This window comes from Nycticebus coucang, chromosome X (genome assembly GCF_027406575.1).
Source record: "Nycticebus coucang isolate mNycCou1 chromosome X, mNycCou1.pri, whole genome shotgun sequence".
In the NCBI taxonomy this organism is placed as follows: domain Eukaryota; kingdom Metazoa; phylum Chordata; class Mammalia; order Primates; family Lorisidae; genus Nycticebus; species Nycticebus coucang.
In genome coordinates this window covers 86527501-86552243 of record NC_069804.1, presented here as the reverse complement: position 1 = coordinate 86552243, position 24743 = coordinate 86527501, and the positions used below count along the sequence as shown (strand labels likewise).

The window sequence follows — 24743 nt, the reverse complement described above, 5'->3', positions numbered from 1 at the left end:
ATATGATCACCTCAATAGATGTAGAAAAAAAAAACATTTAACAATATTAAACATCCATTTCTGACAAGAACACTTAAAAAGGAGGCTTTGATAGGGCATTTCTTAAACTGATAGAGGCATCTACAGCAAACCCACAGCCAATACCATGTTGAGTGGAGTAAAACTGAAAGCATTTCTACTCAGATCTGGAGCTAGACAAGGATGCCTATTGTCACCACTGCTATTAGACATAGTACTGGAAGTCCTAGTCATTGTAATCAGTCAAGAGAAGGAAATCAGGGTATTCAAATGGAGACAAAGTCAAACCCTCACTCTTTATGGCTGATATGATCTTATACATGGAATACCCCAGGGTCTCAACCACAAAGCTCCTGGAATTGATCAAGACACAATATTCAAAGACAATGAATACCTAGGAACATAATTCACAAAGGATGTGAAGGATCTTTATAAAGAGAACCACAAAATCCTGAGAAAAGAAATGGCAGAAGATGTTAACAAATGGAAAAACAAACTATACTCATGGCTGGGAAGAATCAACATGGTTAAAATACCCATACTACTCATAGTGATCTACAGATTTATTGCAGTCCCCATCAAAGCACCAACATCATACTTTGAAGCATCTGAAAAAGATCATACTTCATTTTATAGGGAACAGAAAAAAACCTAGATAGCCAATGCAATTTTAAAAAATAAACACAAATCTGGAGATATCTAGTTACCAGAAATTAAGTTATATTATAAGGCTACAGTGTTCAAAGCAGTATGGCACTGTCACACAGAGACATAGATCTATGGAATAGAACAGAGAATTTAGCGGTGAACCTAGCCACGCTTCACCATCTGATCTTTGATAAATAAAACAAAATCATACATTGGTGTAAAGAATACCTATTTAATGAATGACGCTTGGAGAACTGGTTAGCCACATACAGAGGACTGAAATTGAATTGCACCTCTCACTACTGGCAAAAATTGACTCTCACTGGATAAAAGATTTCTATTTAGGACATGAAACAATAATCCTAGAAGAAAGTATGGTAAAAACTCTTTAAAAAATCAGCCTGGGCAAAGATTTTATGAAGAAGACTCCCTTAGAATATGAAGCAACATGAAGTAAATAAATGGGACATGATCAAGCTGTAAAACTTCTGTTAAGCTTCTTAACTTCAGCTAAGGATATGACAACTAAAGTAAACAGACAACCTTTGGAATAGAAGATATTTGCATGCTATAAATCTGAAAAAGGGCTGATAACTAGAATCTACAGACAACTCAAATTAATCAACAACAAAAGAGCAAACAATGCCATTTTTAAATTGGCAAGAAACTTGAAAAAAAACTTCTGTGATCATCTAACCCCAGTGAGAATGGCCCACATCACAAAATCTCAAAACTGCAGATGCTGGCGTGGATGTGGAGAGAAGGGAACACTTTTACACTGCTGGTGGGACTGCAAACTAGTACATACTTCCTTCCTTTCTGGAAGGAAGTATGGAGAAACCTCAAAGCACTCAAGCTAGACCTCCCATTTGATCCCGCAATCCCATTACTGGGCATCTACCCAGAAGGAAAAAAATCCTTTTATCATAAGGACACTTGTACTAGACTGTTTATTGCAGCTCAATTTACAATCACCAAAATGTGGAAACAGCCTAAATGCCCACCAACCCAGGAATGGATTAACAAGCTGTGGTATATGTATACCATGGAATACTATTCAGCTATTAAAAAAAATGGAGACTTTACATCCTTCGTATTAACCTGGATGGAAGTGGAAGACATTATTCTTAGTAAAGCATCTCAAGAATGGAGAAGCATGAATCCTATGTACTCAATTTTGATATGAGGACAATTAATGACAATTAAGGTTATGGGGGGGAGGAAAAGCAGAAAGAGGGACGAAGGGAGGGGGGTGGGGACTTGGTGTGTGTCCCACTTTATGGGTGCAAGACATGATTGCAAGAGGGACTTTACCTAACAATTGCAAACAGTGTAACCTGGCTTATTGTACCCTAAATGAATCCCCAACAATAAAAAAAAAAGGAAAAAAAAAAAAAAACTTCTGTGAAGAAGACAAACGAATGGCCAAGAAACACATGACAAAATGCTCCTTGTCCTTAACCATCAGAGAAATGCAAATCAAAACCACTCTGAAATATCACCTAACTCCATTGTGACTAGCCCATATCATAAAATCCCATAGCTACAAATGTGGGTGTGCATGGGAAAGAAGAAAAGACTTTTATACTGCTGTTGGATATGGCCTCTATAGAAAGAAGTATGGAGAATCTTCAAAGAGCTAAATGTAGACCTTCCATTTGTTCCTGCCATGTCACTACTAGGTATGGACACAGAACACAGAAGAAAACAAATCATTTTTTCACAAGGACATTTGCACTAAATTGTTTATTGTAGCTTAATTCACAATTGGCCAGACGTGGAAGCAATCCAAGTGCCCATCAACACATGAATGGATTAATAAACTATGGTATATTTGTAACATAAAATAGTATTTGGCCACAAGAAAATGATTGAGACTTTACATTTTTTGTATTTACTTGGATGCAGTTGAAACACATTCTTTCTAATAAAGGGTCATAAAAATTAAAATTAGTCCTACATACTCAATACTAATATGAAACCAACAGAAAAACAAGTATACACCCATAGGTCTGAAAAACCCACATATATTCAAGTGGGGGGAAGTGAGGAGGAGGTAAATGGGAAAGGGGAGGATGGAGAGGCAATGGTAAACTCTCACCCAATAAGCACAATTTAAGTGTTTACAGCACACCCCCTAGATGAAGGGCCCAACTACAACTTGAACATTACCATAGAAACATAAACGATATGACATAATTATTTGTAACCTCATATTAATGTGAAATAAAAAATAATGAAGGATTATTACAATAAAAATGATTTAAATTAGGATCCTGAAGAGATATGAACACTCCCATATTCAATGCAGAGCTATTTACAATAGCCAATATGTGGAAACAACATACATATTTATCAAAAGAAAATGGATAAATAAAATGCAGTATACACAAAACATGAAGTACTATCCAACCTTTAAAATGAAGGAAAATCTGAAATATCTGAAAACATGCATGAACCTTGAGGATATTAAGCTAGTGAAATTAGTCAGTCACAAAAAGAAATACTTCATGATTACATTTATATGAGGTATTTAAAATGGTCAAGTTCACTGTATCATGCAGTCAAATAGTGGTTTCTGGGGGTTGAAGGGAGAGAACAAATGGGATTATAAATCAACAGTCCTGGGGTTTCAGAGGGCTCTGGAGATCTTTTGTACAAAATTGTACCTAAAGTCAACAATAATATTTTGTATACTTAAAAATTCGTCAAGAGGGTGAATTTCATGTTGTGTGTTCTTACCACAAAAAAATTTTTGAAAAATGTATAAGACAACAAAAAACTCAATAATTTTTTTTCAATATTATTAATGTTGGCAATTTCCTAGTAAGAGTGGTGCAGAATATGAGAGGACATACAATTAATATCATTTATAAAACATGAGTAAACTGTGCAGATCCTATAGATATTAAAAGACAATAAAGTAAATCACAGGTATGATGGTAGCTATAGGTTTTCTGTAGCTACTCTTTATTTTTTTATGACAAATGAGCATTTGGTGTCTGATTTTGTGAAATGCTTTTTCTTCTTCAATTGACATAATCATTCATTTTTTATCATTAGTTTGTTGATTTGTTAGATTACATTTATTGCTTTTGTTTGTTTGTTTGTTTGTTTGTTTTTTGCAGTTTTTGGCCGGGGCTGGGCTTGAACCCACCACCTCCAGCATATGGGGCCAGCCCACTACTCCTTTGAGCCACAGGCACTGCCCACATTTATTGCTTTTTAGTGTTGAACCAGTTTTGTATAACAAAAATTAATCCCATTTGGTCATGGTACATAATTCTTTCATAGATTGCTGTATTTTACTTGCCAATATTTTACTGAGGATTTTTGTATCTACATCCATGAAAGAAGTTGGGCTACAGTTTTCCCTTATTATAATACTTTTTTTTTTTTTTTTTAGACAGAGTCTTATGTTGTCATCCCTGGTAGAGTGCCATGGCATCATAGATCACAGCAACCTCTGATTCCTGGGCTCAAGTGACTCTCTTGCCTCAGCCTCCTGAGTAGCTGGGACTATAGGAGCCCACCACAACATCTGACTATTTTTAGAGGCGAGGTCTCCCTCTAGCTCAGGCTGGTATTGAACTCGTGAGGTTATGCAATCCACGATCCACCCACCTCTGCCCCCTGGAGTGCTGGGATTACAGGTGTGAGCCGCCATGCTTGGCCCCCTGTAATAATTTTTGTAAATTCTTTTTATTTTTATTTATTATGAGTATATAATTGTTTTATATATTTTTTCTTTTTTTCTTTTTCTTTTTTTGAGACAGAGTCTTACTTTGTCACCCTCGGTAGAGTGCTATGGCATCACAGCTCACAGCAACCTCCAGCTCTTGGGCTAGGGCAATTCTCTTGCCTCAGCCTCTCTAGTTGCTGGGACTACCGGCACCTGTCACAACGCCCAGCTGTTTTTGTTGCAGTTGCCACTGCTGTTTTAGCTAGCCGGGGCCGAGTTTGAACCCACCACCCTCGGTATATGGGGCTGGTGCCCTACCCACTGAACCACAGGCGCAGCCCAATAGTTGTATATATTTATAGTATGCATGTGATGCTTTGATCCATTCATATGATGAGTATTAATCAAATCAGGATAATTGGTTCCCCATCACCCCAGCTATTTATCATTTTCTTGTGTTAGGAATATTCCAATTCCATTATTTTAGTTATTTTAAAGTACACCTTAACTTATTGTTGATTATAGTTACTTTTTTGGTCCATCAAATATTGTTGTGGCTTTTGCTGTACTGGGTCTTTTAAAGTTTCATATCAATTTTAGTAGGTTTTTTTTTCTATTTCTGTTAAGAATGTCATTGGGACTTTCATGGGGATTGCATTGAATTTATAGATTATATTTGGTAGTAGAGACATTTTAACAGTATTGATTCTCCCAATCCATGGCCATATATCTTTCATTTTTTATGCCCTCTTCAACTTCTTTCATCAATGTTTTATAGTTTTCATTGCAGAGATGTTTCACTTCTGTGGTTATGTTTATTTGTAGGCATTTTATTTATAGCTATTGCAAATGAGATGATTTTCTTGGCTTCTTTTTCAGATTGTCTGCTGTTGGCGTACAGAAATGCTGTTAATTTCTGTAGGTTGATTTCTGTATCCTGCACTTGACTGAATCTGTTTATCAGTTCTAATATATATGTGTGGAGTCTTTAGGTTTTTCTAGCCATAAGATCATATTCTTTGCAAACAAGAATAATTTGACTTCTTTCTTTTCATTTTGGATGCCCTTTATTTCTTTCACTTGTCTGTTTTCTCTAACTAGAATTTCCAGTATTATGTTGAATAAAGTGGTAAAAGTGGACATCTTTGTCTTCTTCCAGATATTAGATGAAAGGCTTTCAGTTTTCCCCCATTTTCAATACTAGCTGTGGGTTCTGTCATATATAGCTTTTATCATGTTGAAGTAAGTTCATTCTATATCCAGTGTTTTTGTGTGAATTTTTATCATGAAAGGATATTGAATTTTATTGAATGCCTTTTTAGCCTTAATTGAAATGATCATATTTTTCCCCTTCATTTTGTGAAAATAACGTATTATGTTGACTGATGTGCATATGTTAAAATATCTTTGAATTCCTGGGATGATTCCCACTTGCTCATGATAAATAATCTTTTTACTGTGTTGTTGAATTCATTTTGGTTGTATTTTGTTGAAGATTTCTGCATCTATGTTCATTAGAGATCTTGGCCTATAATTTTCTCTTTTTGTTTTGTCTTTGGTTCTGGTATCAGGGTGACAGAGGTTTTTGTACTTGGGTAAAATTGGCCACATATAATGACTTAGAAAGTATTTTATCTGCTTCCACTTTCTGGAAGTTACTGTGGAAAATTGGTATCATTTCTTTCTTAAATGTTTCATAGACATGACCAGGGAAACTATCTTGGCATAATGCTTTTCTTTTTAAAAAGTTATCAATTCCTATTTATTATTGATTATAATTGGACTATTGATAACAATGATTAATATGGAATCTGGCACATTTATCCACTCCATATATCCTCAAGCAGTTCAAAAATAGAGCTTGATTCCTCAAGCTCCAATGCTTGCAGGTCCGCTTCATAAAGAAGCAGAGCACACATTATAATTAGCTCCCTTTTGTCCTGCTTATGCAGGCCTGTCTGTGAGAGACCCTGAAGAACAAGGTCAGGCCTTGGCAAGTATCTTTAGGACAGTGAAAACACTCTTACCTCACAATTTCCAGCTCTGCATAAGGGCCTATTGTTTCATTCTCTATTTCTTACTTCTTAAAGTTAGACTTGGGGGAAGATTTTTCCAGCATGGTAATGTCATAAATCTTCCATCCTTGTACCTCTGACTATCTGTACTTCTTATTTGATGCCCATTTCCCTCATTTAGTTACATTGATTTAGCACTGGACCCCTTAGGTTCCATCATGTCCACTCATTTCTGAGACTATGGACACATTTCCACTAGCCCAATGAGATAATTTTAAGCAAGGGGGCACTAGGTTTCTTAAAATTTTACATAGATAATTCATGTATATTTACATATGAATAATTTTGTGATCCAAGTGAAGTGAGAACTCCCTCAAACCACTTCACCCCAGGACAACACAAAATTGAGAGATTTCCCTTTCATTACATCATGAAACATTTCTTGAAAATACAATTGTTACTTGCACATTGGTACCTCACTATTTATTATATTCACCCTGTTTAATTTCTGAGATAGAAAAAAAATATTTGGTAATTTGTGTGGAAACATCTTTTGAGTGTGTATGTGTGCACAAATGCATGTGAGCACACATGCATATTTTTCTCATTGGTTTATTTAAAGAATTTTATCTTCATTACATATGTCACAGGGAGTGGTTTTATCGTCAGTGATGTTATACAGAAGGGATTTCTACTTCTGTAGTTTTAAATGTTTCCATAGTATCTAAGTTGTTAAAATTGCCATGCTATTGTTTTACCATTTTATTTCAGTGTAGAATGTGGTCTGCACGTTTTTGCATTTTTCTTATTCATTGTACTTTTCTTTGTGAATGAAAATTATTGGGTATTTGTCAAGGATATTTTTTCCCTTGTAGGTCAAAGAGTATACTAAAAGCAGCTCTCTTGAGGAGTAGGGGGCCTCTTATGAAACTCAGGGCCAAGTGAAATGTATTCAAAACTTAATTGTAAGAGAGGTGATATTGGTTTGATTACCTTAGATCTACACAGTTCATTATTTCCCTAAATATGTTGAATGTTTCTCTCATATTAATATGCTTTGTCCCTGAATCATGTGAAATTTCTTTTCCTGGATTTCTCCATAGTGTACTATCAAAGCCCTCTGTCAAAGGATACTGCAAGAGAGTTTTTTCTAACAACCTACTCCTTATGTCCTAAACAGAGATAGTCCTGCAGTTATGAGCTCCACTCATACACTAAGATTTTCTGTAATGATGCCTACTGTTGCTTTCTTAATCCAGAGCAGAGGTTGTTTCTCAATTAATAGGCAACTTCATGGCAAAGTAATGATGTAAAACTGGTTAATAAAGTTCCTTCCAGGTGCCAAGGGAGGGGCTTGTTTTATTTCAAGATGATATCAATCATGCCCCTGTGTGTTTCTCCAATTCTACAAGCTGTGGAACAGAAGACCTCCCAGGGGCTCCACTCTTGGAACAGATTAATCATTTCCTCCACTCACTGGGTCTGCAAGACAGTGTCTTGATCACTTCCTGGGGACTATAATCAAAGGGTTAAAGTATAGCCTGGAGGACCAAACTGTCTTTCATGAATGCACACACAATGCACTAAAGTCACATGGATGTTCCCCCAGTTCCTGTTTTAGAGACAATTGAAGGTTTTCAGGAGAGGGGTAGACTATCATGGATGACAACAACTTTGAAACACAGAGACCTATAGGAGACATTTGGGTCAGGATTTTAAAGGAATAGTGGAATTGTGCCTCATAGGTCTTCACTTAAATGATGCTGTCACTGCCCCACACTGACTATGTCTATATCTTTCCCATTTTCAATTAAAAGAAAACAGGATTGATCTCCTGTCACCATGCTCATGGTAGTTCTTATATCCTGACCTCCCAAGAGAAAGGACCAAATTTGGTGATTCATTTCTGATTGTGAAGAGTGAGGCTGTTAAGCTATATAGAAGAGAAAGTGGGGGTTAGGGGTACAAGCTCTTTCCTGAGGTATAGGGTACACTCCCTGCCCACCTGTCAGTGAAATTGTACACCTATCCCTGACTGTTTGCTGAAGAAATGTCCAGTTTGGGTTTGCATGTCTTTTCATGGGGTCTCCAGAATTGCCTTTCTCAATATTGCCCTGCTTTATATCCAGAGGGAACAGTGATGCCGAACAGGAGGAGGACAGGCCAGAACCCTTGAAGGACTCAAGAAATACACTATAACTGGAGCAGGAGAAGGGTCAAGGGAGGGAGGGAGTGATGGGGACTTTTTTCAAGGGCAGAAGTAACAGCCAAGGTGCCAGCCACTTCTCTTTAAGTCCCAATATTTTGTATCAACCTGTCAGGTTAACCTATAACAAATGTGTATTTCTGCCGGGTGCGGTAGCTCACGCCTGTAATACCAGCACTGTGGGAGGCTGAGGCGGGAGGATTGCTTGAGCTCAGGAGTTCGAGGCTTTTCTGAGCAAGAGTGAGACCTCAACTCATGAATAAAATGGAAAAACCCAGCTAGGCGCAGTGGCGAGTGTCTGTAATCCCAGCGGCCTCGGAGGCTGAGGCAGCAGGATATCCACAGCCAGAGTCTGAGGTTGCAGGGAGCTACAACACCACGACACTCTGCTAAGGGCACAGGGTAGAAGTCTGCCTCAACAACAACAACAACAAAAAGTGTGTTTCTCTGTGTGTGTGTGCACGCATGAACATACACAAGTGCAAATCAGTTCTAGATGTAGTGGAGTAGGCTGTGTTTATGGCATTTTTTCAAGCAAATATCACAATGATTGACAAGATTCCATATCTTTTCTCTTCCTTTGCCTCTACCTTTTTCTATTCTTCCTCCTCTTCTTTCACCTTCTTCTCCCTGGTTGCCTGTGCCTCAGCCTTCGTTGTCATCTTTGGCTTTTATCTTCTCTGTCCTTTGCTCCCTCTCTCTCTCTTTGCTTCCTCCCTTCTTTGTTCTTCTTATTCTCCAGCCCCAGCCCTCTTCCAGTTATCCTCTCAGGGCATCATTTCACCCTCTATACCCCTCCAGATACCTCTATTCAGCTAAGCCTTGCAGAGTTCCTCATTTCCCTAGTTGACTCTGAAACTCTCCTAACTCTGACTCAGCTTCCAACATTTTCCTCCACTCCAAATGTTTCTAATATTTTTACTAATGCAACCCTTGTAAAACCTTACAGTCTTTTCAACACCTCAGCTGAGTCCTACAGGGACTCTTTGATTATCCATTATCTTTTGCTTTTAGTTATTTCTATGTCAATGCTGACCAGGTGAGGCTGTTAAGGCTGCTCTCCTGCAATATCCCAAGACCAGAGATATTGGCGTGAATGTGGACAAAAGGGAACACTTCTACACTGCTGGTGGGAATGCAAACTAATACATCCCTTTTGGAAAGATGTTTGGAGAACACTTAGAGATCTAAAAATAGATCTCTCATTCCATCCTATAATTCCTCTACTAGGTATACACCCAGAAGACCAAAAATCACATTATTTCAAAGGCATTTGTACCAGAATGTTCATTGCAGCCCAATTCATAATTGCTAAGTCATGGAAAAATCCCAAGTGCCCATCGATCCACAAATGAATTAATAAACTGTAGTATAATTACACCATGGAATATTATGCAGCCTTAAAGAAAGATGGAGAATTTACCTCTTTCATGTTTACCTGGATGGAGCTGGAACATATTCTTCTTAGTAAAGTATCTCAAGAACAGAAGAAAAAGTATCCAATGTACTCAGCCCTACTATGAAACTAATTTATGGCTTTCATATGAAAGCTATAACCCAGTTATAACCTAAGAATATGGGGAAGGGGGGAGGGAGGGAATGGAGAGGGAAGGATGGGCGGAGGGAGGGTGATTGGTGGGATTACACCTGCGGTGCATCTTACAAAGGTACATGTGAAACTTAGTAAATGTAGAATATAAATGTCTTAACACAATAACTAAGAAAATGCCAGGAAGGCTATGTTAACCAGTGTGATGAAAATGTGTCAAACGGTCTATAAACCAGTGTATAGTGCCCCATGATCACATTATTGTTCACAGCTATGATTTAATAAAAAAATGAAATAAAATGCATATTATACATGCAAAAAAAACAAGAACAACAACAAAAAAACAAAATTGTTTTGATGGCTTGGCACCTGTGGCTCAAGCAGCTAAGGTGCCAGCCACATACACCAGAGCTGGTGGGTTTGAATCCAGCCCCGGCCCACCCCACAACAATGATAGCTGCAACCAAAAAATAGCTGGGTGTTGTGACAGGCACCTCCCAACTACTTTGGAGATGGAGGCAGGAGAATCACTTAAGCCCAGGAGTTGGAGTTTGCTGTGAGCTGTGGTGACACAGCACTCTACCCAGGGACAACAGCTTGAGGCTCTGTCTCAAACAAACAAACAAAAAATTGTTTTGTTTAAGATTAAAGGTGGATAACCATTCTCTTCTGGCTTGTAAAGTTTCAGTTGGCACTTGTTCCTGGATGCTTACAATATTTTCTCTTTTGTCTTGACTGGACAGGTTCATCACAATGTATCTTGGAGAATTCAGTTTGAATTGAGACAATCTAGGGTTCAATATCCCTCTAAAAGGAGTATGTCATAATCTTTAGTGAAACATGGGAAGTTTTCATTTATGATAGTCACCAGTAGGGCTTCCACTCCTTTGAGATGATTTACTTCCCCCTCTGGGTGTCCTTATTATTCATATGTTTGAATGCTTTGGGAAGTCCTGCAGATCTCTGAGCAACTTCTCTGCTTTCTCTTTCTCTTTTTCTACCTCTTTAACTACCTGGGTTAACTCAAAAACTTTACCCTCTCACTCTGAGACACTTTATTCGCTATGGTCTAATTTATTTTTGATACTTTTTCCCACACTTTTACATTCCTTTATCGTTTCCTTCATTTCCTTAAGCTCTGCCATAACCTTTCTATATTCTTCAAGTCTCTCATCCATTGTTAGGTTGTGTTTTTCCACCTTCTCATCCATTTCCTTATTGTCTTCATCATGCATATTTTAAATTCCCTTTCTGTCAAGTCCATATAGGAGTTTTCAGAAAGTCTGTCAATAATTTCATATAGGTGGATTCCTCTGAAGCAGGTGCCTCATTGTCCCTGGGAGGAGTGGCTCTGTTTTGTTTTTTCATGTTTCCAGAATTTTTCTGTTTATTCCTCTTCATGTGTGTTTTCTTCTGGTTCATTCGATTGCCCTGATTTTTCCTTCTTACTTCCTCCCTTGCTATAAATTACTTTGTCTCAGAGCATAGGTGTTGATGTGGCCTCATGGTACAAGGTCAAAAGGAAGAGAAAAGTGCAGAGCAAGCAGGGAGAAAGAAGAGGAAAAGAAATAAAGAAGAAAAAAATAAAGAAAAAGAGATAAAAAGAAAAAAGCAAAAATGGAAGGGAAATTAAGGAAAAGAATTGAAAAACAGGAGAGAAGGAGGACAGGAAGAGAGAATGAGAGTGACAATGGAAATAGTTATGTCCAGTATGGTGCTAAGGCCATGCCTGTAGCTTAAGAATTTTAGGGCTCTGGAGGGTGCCTGTGGCTCAAAGGGGTAGAGCGCCAGCCCCATATGCTGGAGGTGGCAGGTTCAAACTCAGCCCCGGCCAAAAGCTGTAATAAAAAAAAAAGAATTTTAGGGGTCTGGGCTAGGTTGGTTCCTTGAAATCCGGAGCTCCTACCAGGCTGAGCAAGGCAGCTCCTGACTCTGCCAATACAGGAAGGCAAAGAAAAGAGAAAGAACAAAAAACAAGAAAGAAAGGAAAAATAAATAAAAAGGAAAAAGAAAAATTCAGCAATGTGGGCTTTCCAATACTGTCTTCCCAAAGTGAAAGGCAGAAGGAATCCCTAGATCATAATCTCTTGGCCTCCTTGAGAAAGATCACTACCATGACCTCCTAGCCAAAGTAATGTTGTGATACCCCAGCAGTCAGAGAAAAGAGTAAAAAAAAAAAAAAATAGATAAAGAAAATTAAAATACAGTTGTATCAAATAAAGGAGAGAGGAGAAAAAGGAAAAAATAAGGGAAGGAAAAAAATGGGGGCAATATCCTAGCTGTTGTATGAGTGATTAATGTGGGAAAGATGGGAAAATTAGAAAAGACTCTATCAAAAAAGAAAGGAAAGAAGTGCAATGTAGACAATAAATGAGGCTGAAATAACATAACCTCCCCAAAAAACAAGCAACCTTGCTCTTGATGAAAGTAAAAATGGAAATTAAAATAGAACCAACGTGGGGGGTGGGGGAGTGGTGGTGGAGCAAGATGGAAGACAAGAAACAGCTTTTGTAAAACAGGCACAGTGAGATAGGGGAAAGAAGTCTACAGACACCCCAGGATTGTGGGCTTTTCCCAGAAACATCCCTTTGTGGGCACAGGGAAGCAGTGGGAGGTTTGGGGACCAGAGGACGAAATGGAGAAGGGGCAAGTGTTTGTGTTTGATGTGAGACTAACTGCTGTAGCGGCTGGGCTGCAGGCAGCAGCAGATACAATAGAGGTGAGAGTGTCAAACAAGGAAGGCCTTCCCCATGAAGGTTTTTGGACATGGGCTCTTGGTTGAGTAATCTTTGGAGACCTTGTTGAGAGAGCAAGTGACTTTGAACAGAACCTAGAGAACAGGACTGATATGATGGGGTAGAGCAGAGGTTTCATCTTTTGGCCACAGGCTGCACGCAGCCATTGTGAAAGAGCTGCCTTGAAGGCTTGGCCCTCAGGGTCCTAGAGTTAGGCTGGTTATGGAAGACATTGGGAGAGTGAGTGAGTGATTTAGAAAAGCACCCAGAGGCCAGGACAGAGCCACTGGGGCAGAACGGAGGTTTCATTGTCTGGTTGCAGGCTGTGTGCAGCCATTGTGGGAGAGCTGCCTTGAAGGCTTGGCCTTCACTGTAGTAGAGCAAGGCTGCTCCAGTGTGCCTGACAAGCAGGTAGCCACTTTGGAGAGATCTGAACAACACACCATTTCCTGGGATAGCCACTGCTAAGCCAAGCGACATCATTTGGAAAGGTCCAAGTGTGTATAATAAGCAGGCTAAGGAGAGATTCAGGCTCCCAACCATGTGGGGTTGGAGGGCAAAGAAGTCAGCCAAGGCTTCCAGGCTCCATCTTAAACAATTGTATTGGGATTAGCATCTCATATCGCAGAAGATCACCTGAGGCCCAGGCGATATTCAGCAAGATATAGATACATAGTTTTTTTTCTTTTTTCTTTCTTTTTCTTTTTTTTTTTGTTGTTGAAGTTGTTGTTATTGTTAGTTTGTTGGTTTTTTTCTAAATTTCAATTTTTTTCTTTTTTATTTTTCTTCATGTTTTTCGTGCAAATATATATTTTCATTGTTGCCTTTTTAACAAATAAAATCTACATTTTTTCTAGTTTTTCTGTCCCCAACATTTGTTTCTTTTTCCCCTAGTTTTATCACTTAGGTTTCTTGTTTGTTTGTTTTGGTTTTCTTCTCTATTTGGTGGAGGTGGGGTCCTGTTTCAGTTCAAGCATGCAAAGAGCTGCAGATGACAAGGGATCCACCCAATCCAGCCCCCTCAGGATTTAGGTTTTTTGGGTGTGGGTTACAGTACCATCTTGCACACCACCATTACTCCTGTGTCTCTCCGTTCCTCCTCCTTTGTGTCAACCTTCCCTTTTACTGACCCCCTTTCCATTCTACTTTCTCTCTCATTTAAAAAAAATCTTTTATTCCTTCTTGTTCTTCACACTTCTTATCCTTTTGGTCCTTTACCAAAAGGACACTTCAGGAACTTAGGTCAGAGGCACAGTAACTTAGAGAAAGAGGCAGTGAAAGCAAAAAGTAGGACAAGGAAATAGACAAACAGAAAATACTCATGAGGAAGAAACAACAGAAAAATACTGGAAATATGAAAAACCAGACCAGGACAACCCCTCCTCCTCAAAAAATCATGAGGTAGCTACTGCAGAATATTTCACCTATAGATAAATGTTACAAATGACAGGATGGGAACTTAAAATATAATAACAGTGAAGAAAATGGCTGAGAAAGTGGAAAATAACCAAAAGAAAATCCCAAAACAGAAGAAAGTGAGAGATGAACAATATGAAGAATATAGAGGCAGTGCCTATCGCTCATTGGGTAGGGCGCCAACCCCATATACTGAGGGTGGCAGGTTTGAATCTGGCCCCAGCAAAAATGCAACAAAAAATAGCCAGGCATTGTGGCAGGTGACTGAATTCCTAGCTACTGGGGAGGCTGAGGCAAGAGAATCACCTAAACCCAGCAGTTGGAGGTTGCTGTGAACCGTGACGCCATGGTACTCTACAAAGGGCGATAAAGTGAGACTCTGTCTCAAAAAAAAAAAAAAAAAAAAAAAAAAAAAGAATATAGAAAGGATACAGCAGAGCTGAAGGAATTGAAGCAGACAATCAAGGAGCTTAAAGATGCAGAAGACAGTATCAATAACAGACTATACCATGCAGAAGAATCTCAGAAGTAGAGGATAAAGCTCTTGAGCTAACTCAGGCAGTTAAAGAGACAGAAAAACAAAGAGAGAGAAAGCAGAACATTGACTGACAGAATTATGGGACTTCTTGAAACATTCAAATATATGAATTGTAGGTATCACAGAAGGAGAAAAAGAATGTCCTGGAGGCATGGAAACCCTACTACAGGATACCATAAATGAAAATTTCCCAAATATCACCAAAGATTCTGATGAACTCCTTTCAGAGGGATATCTGAACCCAAGTCATCTCAACTCAAATCTAGCTTCTCCAAGATACATTGTCATGAATCTATCCAAAATCAAGACAAAAGAGAAGATGCTGCAAGCTGCCAGGAGTAAGCACCAATTGACCTACAGAGCCAAATCTGTCATGGTGACTGCAATCTTTTCAAATGAAAGTTTTCAGGCCGGAAGACAATGGTTATCCATCTATAATCTACTTAAACAAAACAATTTTCAGCCCAGAATTCTATATCCTGTTAAGGTAATCTTTAAAACTGATGGAGAAATAAAATCTTTTACTGATATGCAAACATTGAGGGAGGTTGCCACAACAAGACTAGCTCTACTGGAAACATTTAGACTTATTCTACACACTGACCATCACAATGGAAAACCAGAAAACCAAACATCTAGAAATTAAAGGACAAAACCTAGCTTCTACAATAAAAAGATAAAACTAAGCAATGGACTCTCACAAAATAAGATGAATAGAACTCATAACACTTATCAATTATCTCAATAAATGTTACTGGCTTCAATTCCCCACTCAAGAGAAATGGGATGGTTGATTGGATTAAAAAAATCACATGCTAGGATGAAACCTACTTGATCATACATCATGATCCACAGAGATACAAGAGATTATCTCTGAATAATACCAGAAACAGTTTTTGGCCAGGGCTGGGTTTGAACCCACCACCTCTGGCATATGGGGCCCATGCCCTACCCCTTTGAGCCACAGATGCCACCCAGTGTATGACTTTTTTGATGATAAGCTGTAATCTATTGGCTAGGATTTTGTTGAGAATTTTTGAATCTATACTCGTTAGTGAAATTGGTCTGAAATTCTCCTTTTTAGTTGGGTCTTTTCCTGGTTTTGGTATCAGGGTTATGTTTGCTTCATAGAATGTGTTGGGGAAGATTCCTTCCTCCTCAATTTTTTGGAATAATTTCTTCAGGATAGGAATAAGCTCTTCTTTGAAGGTTTGATAGAATTCTGGTGTGAAGCCATCCAGACCAGGGCAATTTTTTGTTAGAAGATTTTTTTATTGTTTCTTTGATTTAAGTGCTTGAAATTGGTCTGTTCAGGAGATCTAGTTCATCTGGGCTAAGTCTAGGGAGAGGGTGTGATTCCAAATATTGATCCATTTCCTTCACATTGTCAAATATCTAGGCAAAAAGTTTCTGGTATTATTCAGAGATAATCTCTTGTATCTCTGTGGCATCAGTTATTATTTCTCCTTTATCATTTCTGATTGAGGTTACTAGAGATTTTACTTTTTTATTTCTAGTTAGTCTGGCCAAAGGTTTATCTATTTTATTTATTTTTTCAAAAAACCAACTCCTTGTTTCATTAATTTTCTGAATGATTCTTTTGTTTTCAATTTCATTAATCTCTGATTTAATTTTGAATATTTATTTTCTTCTGTTGGGTTTAGACTCAGATTGTTCTTCTTTTTCTAGTTCCATAAGATGGCTTATGAGTCATACAAAAAAAAACATATATCATGATTAATGCATATAAAAGTCATACAATATGATCAAGTAGGTTTCATCTCAGGGATGCAAGGCTGGTTTAACATATGCAAGTCCATAAATGTTATTCACTGTATCAACAGAAGCAAAAACAAAGACCATATGATCCTCTCAATAGCTTCAGAAAAAGCATTTGATAAAATCCAGCATCCTTTTCTAATTAGAACACTGAAGAGTATAGGCATACGTGGCACATTTCTTAAACTGATCAAAGCTATCTAAGACAAACCCACAACTAATATTTTACTAAATGGAGTAAAACTGAGAGCTTTTCCTCTTAGAACTGGAACCAGACAAGGTTGTCCTCTGTCACCATTACTATTCAACATAGTGCTGGATGTTCTAGCCAATACAATTAGGCAAGACAAGAAAATAAAGGGAATCCAAATGGGAGAAAATGAGGCAAAACTCTACCTCTTTGCTGATGATATGATCTTATACTTAAAGAACCCTAAAGGTTCAACCACAAGACTCTTGGAAGTAATCAAAAAATGCAGTATTTTGTCAGGATATAAAAAATCAATGTCCACAAGTCAGTTGCCTTTGTATACAACAACCACAGCCAAGATAAGAGGTTAATTAAGGACACAACTCCCTTCACCATAGCCCCAAAGAAAATGAAATACTTAGGAATATAACTAACAAAAGAGGTGAAGAACCTCTATAAAGAAAATTATAAAGCCCTAAGAAAGGAAACGGCAGAGGACTTTAACAAATGGAAGAATATACTATGCTCATGGCTGTGAAGAATCAACATTGTTTAAATGTCTATACTTCCCAGAGCAATCTACCTACTGAACACCATCCTTATTAAAATACCAACATCCTATTTTAAGACTTGGAAAAAATGATTCTGCGTTTTGTATGGAATCAGAAAAAATACTGCATAGCTAAGGCACTTCTTAGTAATAGAAACAAAGCCAGGGTCATCAGCCTACCAGACTTTAGGCTGTACTACAATGCCAGAGTGATTAAAACAGGATGGTATGGGAACAAAAATAAAAACATAGACATCTGGAACCGAATAGAATAACAAGAGATGAAACTAACATCTTTTTTTTTTATTAAATCATAGCTGTGTACATCAATATGATCATGGGGCACCATACACTTGGTTCATAGACCATTTGACACATTTTCATCACATTAGTTGACATAGCCCTCCTGGCATTTTCTTAGTTACTTTGCTAAGACATTTACATTCCACATTTCCCAAGCCTCACATATACCCTTGTAAGATGCACCACAGGTGTGATCCTTTCAAAGCCCCTCACTCTACCCACCTCCCCACAAAGTGAAACTAACATCTTACAGCCAGGATAAGATGGCTTTGATATACCAAACAAGAACGTACGCTGGGGGAAAGAATCTCTATTCAATAAATGGTGCTGGGAGAACTGGATTTCCAAATGTAAAAGACTGAAACTGGACCTGCACGTTTCTCCACTCACAAAAGAATTGATTCAAGATGGATAAAAGACCTAAACTTAAGGCACTAAATGGTAAAAATTCTCAAATAAAGCATAGGAAAACACTAGAAGATGTTGACCTGGGGAAAGTCTTTATGAAGAAGACTTCCATGGCAATTGCAACAACAAAAATACACAAATGGGACTTAATTAAACTGAAAAGCTTCTGTATACCTAAGGAGACAACAACCAAAGCAAATAGACAACCTACACAATGGGAAACAATATTTGCATATTTTGAATTAGATAAAAGCTTGACAACTAGGATCTACAGAGAACTCAAATTAATCAACATAAAAAGAGCCAACAATCCCTTATATCACTAGACAAGAGACATGGATAGAACCTTCTGTAAAGAAGACAGACAAATGGCTAACAAACATATGAAAAAAGGCTGATCATCATGGGCGGTGGTTCAAAGGAGTAGGGCGCTGGCCCCATATACCGGAGGTGGCAGGTTCAAACCCAGCCCCGGCCAGAAACTGCAAAAAAAAAAAAAAAATGCTGATCATCACTATTAAAGAAACAGAAATCAAAATCACTCTGAGATATCATCCAACCCTAGTGACAATGGCCCACATCACAAAATCTCAAAACTGCAGAGGCTGGCGTGGATGTGGAAAAAATGGAACACTTTTACACTGCTGTTGGAACTGCAAAGAAATACAATCTTTCTATGTATTTCTTCATATGAAGAAACCTCATAGAACTCAAACTATACTTCCCATTTAGTTCTCAAATCCCATTACTGGGCTACTACACAGAAGAAGAAAAAATCCTTTTGCCATAAGGACACTTGCACTAGATTGTTTATCACAGCTCAATTTACAATCACCAAAATGTGGAAACAGCTTAAATGCCCATCAACCTAGGAATGGATTATTAAGTGTGGTATATGTACACCATGGAATACTATTTAGCCATCAAAAATATGGAGATTTCACATTAACATCTTTTGTATTAACCTGGATGGAAGTGGAACACATTATTCTTAGTAAAGCATCACAAGAATGGAGAAGCAAGAATCCTATGTCTTCAATTCTGATATGACAACGATTAAAGACCTAGTACTACATGGTGAGCAGTCAGGGAATGGGAGAGCAGAAAGAGGGAAGTAGGGAGGGGGATGGGTGGTCCTGATGTGTGACACACCTTTGCGGAAGGGACACAAATATAATAGTCACTTTACCTAACAAATGCAGTCAATGTAACATGGTTCTTTGTACCCTCAATGAATCCCTAAGAATAAAAAGAAAAAAAGAATAGAACCAGCCAAACAAATCAGCAAAAACAAAAACAAAAAAAGCTAAAATAGCCAAGAACAACAACAACCACAACAACAACGAAAAGAAAAGAAAAGAAAGAAAAAAGTACTAAAGAAAATTATACATGGGCGGCGCCTGTGGCTCAAGGAGTAGGGCGCCGGTCCCATATGCCGGAGGTGGTGGGTTCAAACCCAGCCCCGGCCAAAAAAAAAAAAAAGAAAATTATACATATACACAAACACACACACACACATACATAAGGTGGAAGAGAACAATAACACGAATATAAACTACTCTCTAGTTTCTGAGTACAGGTCCTGTGTTCCTGACTTAGTTGCCCTCAGTGAGCACCTGCTTGTTTTCGTGGAAGAGAACAATAACACAAATATAAACTACTCTCTAGTTTCTGAGTACAGGTCCTGTGTTCCTGACTTAGTCGCCCTCAGTGAGCACCTGCTTGTTTTCTCAGCATTTAGCTCCCACCCATTTGGGGTCTTAACTCTCTCTAGAATTTTTTGGAGGAAAGTCTTACTGTGCCTCCTGAACAGAATTACCTTGAGGTACGGGAGTCTGTCAGCTTTTCCCAAGAGTGGAAGCCCAATCTCCGCAGGTGGGACAGTCAACATGCTTTAGGCCCCTCTGACAGACCTATCCACAGACCTTCCCACAATGGCAGCTGGGAGCTTCCCAGTATGAGCGTCCTGCCAGCAAACCAAGCCAATGTCAAATCCAGTCCACCTAATATTCAAACTTGGTTGCTATATTCTGTTTAAGACTGCCCACTCTTCCAGGATTTCCAATCAATGCACAACTTCCCTCCAAATCAGAAAACTTCAAAAAGGCTTCCTTCCCTCCCCAGACCTCTGTGGGGGGTGGGGTGGGGCGTCCAGTCCCCACCAGCTCCCAGGCACTTGCCTATTGTATCAATCCTCCACAGTTCCAGGTCTCCTGCTATCTCCTGCAGTCCAGCACTTCCTCACTGTGCTTCCACAGTGATGGCTCCTGGTAAGTTCCCCATGCCAGATATGGTTGAATTCTCTTTTATTCTCATGCTGTGCTAGGAGAGGCCAGCGAAGATATCCTTCTAGTCTGCCATCTTGCTCTGCCCCGTCTTGCCCATTTAAAAATGTGATTGTTTACTCTTTTCTTGTTGATTAATTTGAGTTCTCTGTAGATTCCAGTTATCAGCCCTTTGTTTTTTTTATTTTTTTATTTTTATTAAATCATAGCTGTGTACATTAATATGATCATGGGGCACCATACACTTTGTTCATAAATCGTTTGACACATTTTCATCACACTATTTAACATAGCTTTCATAGCATTTTCTTAGTTATTTTGCTAAGACCTTTACATTCCACATTTGTCAGATTTATAGCATGCAAATGTATTTTCCCATTCTGAAGGATGTCTGTTTGCTTTAGCTGTTGTAGCCTTAGGTATGCAAAATCTTTTTAGTTTGATCATGTCCTATTTTTACTCTTAGTGTTGATGCATTTCCAAAGGGTATCTTCTTCATGAAATCTTTTCCCAAGCCAATTTTGTCAAGAGATATTCCCACACTTTTTTCTAGGATTTTTATTGTTTCGTGTCTTAAATCTTTTATTCAGTGAGAGTCAGTTTTTGCCAGTAGTGAGAGGGTCAGGTCCAGTTTCAGTCTTCTTAATGTGACTAACCAGTTCTCCTAGCACTGCTTATTAAATAGGGGTTCCTTTCCCCAGTGTATGATTTTGTTTAATTTATCAAATATCAGATGGTAATACATGCCTGGGTTTATCTCCAGGTTTTCGCTTCTCTAGGTTCTCTATACTATTCCATAGTTACATATCTATAATTGTGTGACAGTAACATGCTGCTTTAAACACTGTATCCTTGAAAGAGTACCTAATTTCTGGTAATTAATTTATCTAGATTTGTGTTTAGTTCTTAAAATTGCATGAGATAGTCAGGGCTTTTTTCTGTTCCCTATAAAATGAAGTATGATTTCTTCAAATTCTTCAAAGTAGGACATTTGTGCTTTGATGAGGATTGCATTAAATTTATATATTCATTTTGAGTACTATGAGCATTTTAAAAATGTTCATTCTTCCCAGACAGGAGCATGGCATATTTTTCCATTTGTTAACATCTTCTGCCATTTCTTCTCTCAAGGTTTCATCGTTTTCTTTTTTAACACTTTTTTTTTTTTGGCCAGGGCTGGGTTTGAACCCGCCACCTCTGGCATATGGGACCGGCGCCCTACTCCTTGAGCCACAGGCACCGCCCCATAGTTTTCTTTATAAAGATCCTTAACATCCTTTTTGAGGTATATTCCTAGGTATTCATTTTCTTTGAAGGTACTGTGAAGGATATTGTGTCTTGATCAATTCCTGGAGCTTTGTGGTTGAGACCCTGGGGTTTTACAAGTAGAAGATCATATCATCCACAAAGAGAGTTTGACCTCTTCTGTTTCCATTTGAATACCCTTGATATCCCTCTCTTGCCCAATTGCATTGCCTAGAACATCCAGTACTACATTGAATAGTGGCTGCATTAGTGGGAATCCATGTCTGTTTCCAGTTATAAGTGGAAATGCTTTCTGTTTTACTCCATTCAATATGATATTGGCTGTGGGTTTGTTTAGATGTCCTCTACCAGTTTAAGCCATGGCCCATCTATGCCTATTTTTCTAAGTGTTCTTGTTAGAAATGGATGCCGAATTTTGTCAAATATTTTTCTGCATCTATTGAGGGGATCATATGGTATTTGTTTTTACTTCTATTTATGTGGTTAATTACATTTACGAATTTACATATGTTTGGACCAACCTTGCATCCCTAGCATAAAGTCCACCTGTTTATGAGATATAATTTTTTAATATGTAGCTGTATTCTGTTTGCAATGATGTGATTTAATATTTTTGAAGCAATACTCATTAATGATAAAGGTCTGTAGTTTTCCTTTCTTTGCTGAATATGAAACTTAGTTTAGCAGGATACAGAATCTTAGGTTAAAATTATTTTGTTTAAGAAGGTTTAAGACAGATGACCATCCTCTTCTGGCTTGAAAATTTTCAGCTGAAAAGTCTGCTGTCACCCTGATATTTTTGTACTTGTAGGTAAGAATTGCTTACACTTGGCTGCTTGCAGTATTTTCTCTTTCATTTTTACTTTGGTCAAATTAGTTACAATGTGTCTAGGAGATGCTTTGTTTGAATTGAGTCTTGCTGGGTTTATGAAACTATCTAGTACCTGTGTTTCTGGGTCTCTTGCAATGCTTGGGAAATTCTCCACCATGATGTCTTGAAGTAGAACTTCTGTGCTTTTAGGAGCTTCTACCTCTTTGAATGATTGAGTTAGTTCAAAAGTTTTGCCTTTAATTTCTGAAATTATTTCTTCTCCATGTTCTACAGGGGTCCTCAAACTGTGGCCCGTGGGCCACATGAGGCACTGTGTTTGTATTTTTTTTTTTTACTTCAAAATAAGGTATGTGCAGTGTGCATAGGAATTTGTTCATAGTTTTTTTTTTTTTTTTTTAACTATAGTCCAGCCCTCTAACGGTCTGAGGGACAGTGAACTGGCCCCCTGTTTAAAAAGTTTGAGGACCCCTGTAATTGCTGATGTTCTCTTCTGTGTTTTGTATCTCCTTGAATGCCTATTTCAATTCCTTAAGTTCTACTATATCCTTCCTAATTATGTCCAGATCCTTGGTGAGTTTTCCTTTAATTTCATTAATTTCTTGAAACAATTTTTGGACTTCTTTTTGGATTTCTTTTTCCATCTTTCCCTCAATTCCATTCATTTATGCTGAATTCTATTTCTGTCATTTCAACAGTTTCTCTGTGGATGGTAGAGGTTGATCTACTCTGATTATTCATGTTGCTTATCTTCTTCTGCTGGTTCCTCCTCAGGTAAATTATCAGTTTATTTTTATATTATATTTTTAAGTTGGATTGTTAGGTTGTCCCTAAATAGTTGTTGAGAAATAACCTAATTGGGTACCCCAAGTAAGCATTCCAGAGGCCTATTGGTAACTAAAACTGGGAGGATAAGATCAGATCCACAGGACCCTGGAAATGGAGCTTGACACCCATTCACCATTGTTTGCTCAAGTGAGCTGGAGCTTGTGTCTCTGGCCATTTCCACACAGCCTCATGAAGCTTACTTCCAGTGCTTCAGCATGAGTCTCTGAGGCCTGACCTTTCTATTTCTAGGTGGGTGGTGTAGTGCTGGGTGGCAGAGCTCCGAGTAAGGGTCATAGACTGGGGGCATCTCCCAGTTAGTGCAAACTGATTCTGTCCTTATATCAGCTCAGTCTCATTCATTTTAAAAGAGCCACAGTATTTCACTGAAGTCCTTGCTATAATCTCTGTGGGCCCCCTGCCAGCAGTGGCTGGAGGAGGGGAATTTGAGGACAGTCCCAACTATTCCCACCCACACTGTGGCACTAACATCTCTTGTTCAAACAAATTCAAAAAAGCTGTGGTTTTCCACCAGGGCCCTTCAGCCCTATGGTGGCAGCATCTGGAGAAGGAGAATCCATGGACATTCCCAACTGTGCCTTCTCCACTGCACAAATGCATTTTCATGAACAAATTCAAAAAAGCCACATTTTTTTTTTTTTTTTTTACTGGAGTCCTGCTGCCCCCTGTCAGCAACAGCTGGAGGAGGGGATTCTGTGGACGTCCTAACTAGTCCTCCTCCCGGTGGTTTTTCATTGGTTTTCTACTTACTGACTAGATACAAAACAGTTGTCACCCTCAGGTTGGGGAGGTGATCTTCCCCCTAAGGTCTGCTTTCAGGATGTTCCCAGGGTGGGTCACTCGAGGCTAGACCTGTCTCTCTCCAAGTCAGCATTAGTTGATCTGGGGACTGCTTGCAATGGACATGGGTAGAGCCACTCCAGAGGGCAGGGGAAAGGTTCCTCCTAGCAGGAGGGAGCCCCCAATGAGACCTCACCACCCCAAAGTCACTGCAACCAAGCCATAATTTCCTCCTGTAGTCGGAGGTGGGGTGCATGGAGTTCACTGGACTATGCAATGTAGAGGACCACCATAGATCTCACCAAATATGGCAGGCGCTATCTCCCCCTCCACTCATGGCTAGTTAAGGATTCAGGCTATTATGGTAAGAGAGAAAGTGGCCTTTGAAATCCTTGCTGCTATCGCTGGGTGCTCATTCACTTTTCTGATGCCTGGGGTGGGGCAGACCCTCCAGGTTGTCTGGGCCAGGCTAGTACTCTACCTCACCTGGGTGCTGGGAAGTTGGCCTCTCCAGGGGGCTTTCTTTTTGGCAAAAAAGAGATGGCAGTGGGCTCAAGGTGGCTGAAAAAAATTGTTCACTTTTGTGGTAGGCAGGATGCTGACCCAGAGGTGGAAATTCCTAAGTGCAGGAAAACTGGGACTATGTGGCTCTCCTGTGGGGTGAGATGAGAGGTTCTCTGTTCACTGCTCATGGAAAGCC

The 24743-nt window shown here is 38.8% G+C and overlaps 1 pseudogene across 1 annotated transcript in view; it reads right to left on the bottom strand.

The window, feature by feature from the left end:
* LOC128576887 (heat shock protein HSP 90-beta-like) overlaps positions 1-19928 on the bottom strand; it is an 83645-nt pseudogene extending 63717 nt beyond the window's left edge. Inside the window, exon 1 of the transcript XR_008377497.1 lies at positions 19857-19928. The product of XR_008377497.1 is annotated as a heat shock protein HSP 90-beta-like (transcript). The remainder of the gene's footprint in view (positions 1-19856) is intronic.
* Positions 19929-24743: the final 4815 nt, after the last annotated feature.